Genomic DNA, 5371 nt, shown 5'->3' on the forward strand with positions numbered 1-5371 from the left:
GCAATTGTACCAGCTTCCACCACATCCTCTGACAGCTCATTCCATACACGTACCACCTTCTTCATGAAAAGGTTGCCTCTTAGGTCTCTTTTATATCTTTCCCCTCTCACCCTAAACCTGTGCCCTCTAGTTCTGGACTCCCTGACCCCAGGGAAAAGACTTTGTCTATTTATCCTATCCATGCCCCTCATAATTTTGTAAACCTCTATAAGGTCTCCCCTCAGCCTCCAACGCTCCAGGGAAAACAGCCCCAGCCTGTTCAGCCTCTCCCTATAGTTCAAATCCTCCAACCCTGGCAACATCCTTGTAAAACTTTCCTGAACCCTTTCAAGTTTCACAACATCTCTCCGATAGGAAGGAGACCAGAATTGCACATAATATTCCAACAGTGGCCTAACCAATGTCCTGTACAGTCGCAACATGACCTCCCAACTCCTGTATTCAATACTCTGACTAATAAAGGAAACCATACCAAAACTGTCCTATCTACCTGCGACTCCACTTTCAAGAAGCTATGAACCTACACTCCATGGTCTCTTTGTTCAGCAACATCCCCAGGATCTTACCATTAAGTGTATAAGTCCTGCTAAGATTTGCTTTCCCAAAATGCAGCACCTCGCATTTATCTGAATTAAACTCCATCTACCACATCTCAGCCCATTGGCCCATCTGGTCCAGATCCTGTTGTAATCTGAGGTAACCCTCTTCACTGTCCACTACACCTCCAATCTTGGTGTCATCTGTAAACCTACTAACTGTACCTCTTATGCTCGCATCCAAATCATTTAAGTAAATGACAAAAAGCAGAGGACTCAGCACCAATCCCTGTGGCACTCCACCGATCACAGGCCTCCAGTCAGAAAACAACCCTCCACCACCACCCTCTGTCCTCTACCTTTTAGCTAGTTCTGTATCCAAATGGTTAGTTCTCCCTGTATTCCATGAGATCTAACCTTGCTAATCAGTCTCCCATGGGGAACCCCGTCAAACGCCCCACCGAAGTCCATATAGATCACATCTACTGCTCTGCCCTCATCAATCTCAGAGAATGCAACAGAATATAAATAGGTTGGAGAGTTGGGCAGAGAAATGGCAGATGGAGTTCAATCTGGGGCAAATGTGGAAGATCCAATTCAAGAGTGATATATACAGTTTAAACAAGATATGGACCAAGTGCAGGCAAATGGAACTTGCACGGTTTCCGAAACCTGATAGGCATGGATGAGTTGGGCCGAAGGGTTTGTTTCTGGCTGTATGACCCAAGACTCCACTGAAAAAACACATCTTATTCACTAATACAGAATCCTTAACTGCTCAGCTCTATGTGTGACTTTTTACTGTTCTCTATCATAGCTAATCAAGCCATCAGTTGTATTCAAGAAGGCACCTCACCAACACCTAATCCAAAGATTTGATAGTATCAATAAATGCTAGCCTTGCCAGAAATGCCTACATCCCATGAATGAATTAAAAAGTACAAGTTTCTAACCACTTCATTAGATGGTTTGACATTGAAATTATAGTAACAGAACTCAAAATGAAATAATCAAATAAACATTTAGTCTCAATGTAATGATTACATAGGCTGTACTGTTTTTATGCATCAAATTAAAATTTCCAAACTGTTTCGTAACTGTTACTCTAAACAAGAAAAATAGCTGACTACAACACTTCAGCACAAGTTATGGCGGCAAAGGGATGTGGTCATGTATCTGTGGGGGTACAGATCCAGGACAGTAGTCAAGTCTGTGTGGTCAGTGGAGAGTTGGAAAGTTCAGTTTAATAGTTACCCATGAGTTAAAGTATATTTTTTTCCAGGATGACTACTAAGCTACATCAGTCAAACCTATCTGAAGTATTTGGCCCAAAGTTGGTGGCAGTTTTGGAGGGTTCCAAATGCTGGGTTAATACCTGTCAGAAGTTTCAATTCTCCTAGGGAATCAGCTACTTTGGGATCATAAACCGCCATTTCCAAGATCTCCAATTGAATGCCACCACCAGACACATATTCCCCTCCCCTCCTTTGCCAGCCTTTCACAGGGATTTTTCCTCTGGGACACCCTGGTCCAATTGTCCCTCACTCCCAACAGCCCCACACACTCCCAAGGTACCTTTTCATGCAATAGCAGAAGGTGTAACACCTGCTCATTTAATTCCTCACCTTTCACTGTCCAAGGCCCCAGACACACTTTCCACGTGAAGCACTTTACTCAATCTAGTCCACTGCATTCACTGTTCACAGTGTGGTCTCCTCTACTTTGGGGAGGCAAGAGCAGACTGGCCAACTGCTTTGCAGTTCTGTCTGCAAAAATGATTCCAAACATCCAGTTGCCTGCCACTTCAGCACACCGCTGTGTTCCCTGGCCAACATTTCTGCTTTGGCCTGCTGCAGTGCTCCAGGGCAAAGCTCAGCGCAAGCCGGAAGAATAGCATTTCACTTTGCACTTGGGAACTTTGCAGCCTTCAGGACACAATATTCATAGAATCATAGAATGTCTGTAGTGTGGAAACAGGCCAGTTGGCCCAAGTAGTCCACACCAACTCTCTGAAGACCCATTTCCCTACCCGATTACTCTACATTTCTCCTGACTAATACGCTTAACCTACACATCCTGAACACTATGGGCAATTTAGCATGGCCAATCCAGCTAACCTGCACATCTTTGGACTCATAAAATTCAATAATTTTACAGCCTTAGCACCTTCTTCCATGTCCATTACCTATCACCATACCCCAGGCCCTGTCATGACATGGACTGCTATCAACACAACCAAAACCCATTTTCACCTCATTATCGCTCCCATTATCAACTTTTCTTTCTCCCCGGCATAGTATCAACCATCCCTTTGTCTCCTTAACTGTCACTTTCTCTCCCTCTGGGCTCCCTTTCCGCCTACCCACTTGTTCCTTTCCACTCTGTCTTCAGTTATAAACCATCTTTTCCTGGATACCCTGAATAAGGGTCACTGGACCCAAAATGTTAACTCTGCTTTCTCTCCACTGATGCTGCCAGACCTGCTGAGTTTCTCCAGCAAGTTCTGCTTTTGTTTCTGATCTCCAACTTCAAAGGTTCTTTGCTTTACAAGCGGACAATGTTCAGAATGATCTCTGGATGATGGCCTAGAGTACAAACAATGACTGCAGATGCTGGAAACCAGAGCCTAGATTAGAGTGGTGCTGGAAAAGCACAACAGTTCAGGCAGCATCCGAGGAGCAGTAGACGTTTCAGGCAAAAGCCTGATGAAGGGCTTTTGCCCGAAACGTCTACTGCTCCTCGGATGCTGCCTGAACTGCTGTGCTTTTCCAGCACCACTCTAATCTAGGCTCTGGATGATGGCCGTTTTACTGCCCTTCCGCAGTTAGATGAGAAACCCATCCTGGATTCCGATTCACGGCTTGCAATCTATGTCCAGAACCCAGTTCCTGCTGAAATTGATGCAAGTGACAGATCAATTCCAACAGCTTTCACGGATACAGATTGTGAGTCGTCAAATGGCAGACTCACAGTTTTGCAACACAAATACGTGAAATTACTGGAAATGTCAAATCACACAGGAAGTAACATCAGTGAAAACGGAGGTAGAATGTAGTCTTTGCATTTCAGCTGATGCTGAATAGGTCTTCCTCAGGTGGCGATTATTCGAGACTGAATGTTTGATTTTAAAAAATGCATTTTGGGAACCTGTGAAAGTTCTGATGTACAGAACTGCCTGGGAAGTTGAAACTTCTCGCAAACAATTCTCCTAGGATCCTCCACCATTATCTGAGATCGAGTTGGAGCCTTTGAACAGAACCAGGTACTTTCCTGAATAGCCTCACAGAAAATGTTGAACACGTTAAAACATAGGTAAATCCACACCACCCCAACCCACTCTATCTGAGTTGTCCCCCTCCCCTGATCACACAATTACACACTGACCCCGCCAACATACAATCTGCCACCCTACCCTATCACCCTCCAACTGCTGGATCAACTTAACTAAACTCCCACCCCTAGGCATCATGACTCAGTGACCCTATGCCACCGCCCCCCCCCCCCCCCCGCCCCCACTCTCCATATTATTCCCTGACCTCACAACTAACCCCCCAACTAACACCCTAACTCGAGTACTTCCCCAACCAACCCAACCTGACTGCTCTCTCTGAACTCCTGCAGCATCCCTCCACCATCAATAGGATAACCCCTTCAGCCCAACTATCGCTGCTAACCCACTCAATTATCCTGCAACTGAACTCTGACTACCTCTCTGACATGACTAGTACTCCTGACCCAATTCTGCTACTCATTCACCCCGCCTCACCCATCCATCCACCTACCAGCCTACCTACTCTCTCACAGCCATTTATCATTTGTCCATTTATCATCCATTAATGAATATTCAGGTTGGACTTTCACTGTTTCTCCCAGGGTTTTGTTCTCACTTACGACTGTGTTGTCCATTTTGATCCTCTCTGGTATGACCCAAGTGTTCCAATTTCACTCTCTAAATCCAAAAAGGCAATTCTTTTGTCCAAGCATTGTTTAGTTAGATTAGATTAGATTAGATTAGATTACTTACAGTGTGGAAACAGGCCCTTCGGCCCAGCAAGTCCACACCGACCCGCCGAAGCGTAACCCACCCAGACCCATTCTCTTACATTTACCCCTTCACCTAACACTATGGGCAATTTAGCATGGCCAATTCACCTAACCTGCACATTTTTTTGGATTGTGGGAGGAAACCGGAGCACCCGGAGGAAACCCACGCAGACACGGGGAAAATGTGCAAACTCCACACAGAGAGTTAAGTGCAGCTTGTTGAACAGATGTTCTGATCAGCTTGCAGGCTTAACTGCCTGTACATATTTTCCATGCTCAGAGAGCAAAGGAATATGAGATGGTGAGTGTTGTGTTGTAAAATTCAACAGAACTCACAATGTGTACACGCAAACTAAATGTTTATATAACTACATAACAGTTATGGCAAGGTGGCTCAGTGGTTAGTACTGCTGCCTCACAGTGCCAGGGACCTGGGTTAGGTGGATTGACTATGCTAAATTGTCCATAGTGTCCAGCGGATGTGCATGTTTAGGTGGATTAGCCATGGGAAATGCAAGGTTACAAGGAAAGGGTAGGTGGATGAGTCTGAGTGGGATGCCCTATGGAGAGTCAGTGTGGATTTGTTGGACCGAATGGCCTGTTTCCACACTGTAAGGATTCTGTGAGCTTCCTGGAATGTGGAACACCTACAAATACAAGAATATCTTTCCAGAGACTATGTCCAGTTGTCCTAGTAACACAGGTGAGTTTAAGAACCAAAAGGCAGAGAAATTGCTTTTAATTTCCTTGGTGGTTTTCTCAAATGTTTACTATCTTTGGTTGAGGTTCTG

The sequence above is a fragment of the Chiloscyllium plagiosum genome, unplaced genomic scaffold (assembly GCF_037043375.1).
Source record: "Chiloscyllium plagiosum isolate Xiang-an unplaced genomic scaffold, Cpla_swu_hap1 HiC_scaffold_7, whole genome shotgun sequence".
NCBI classification, from domain to species: Eukaryota; Metazoa; Chordata; class Chondrichthyes; order Orectolobiformes; family Hemiscylliidae; genus Chiloscyllium; species Chiloscyllium plagiosum.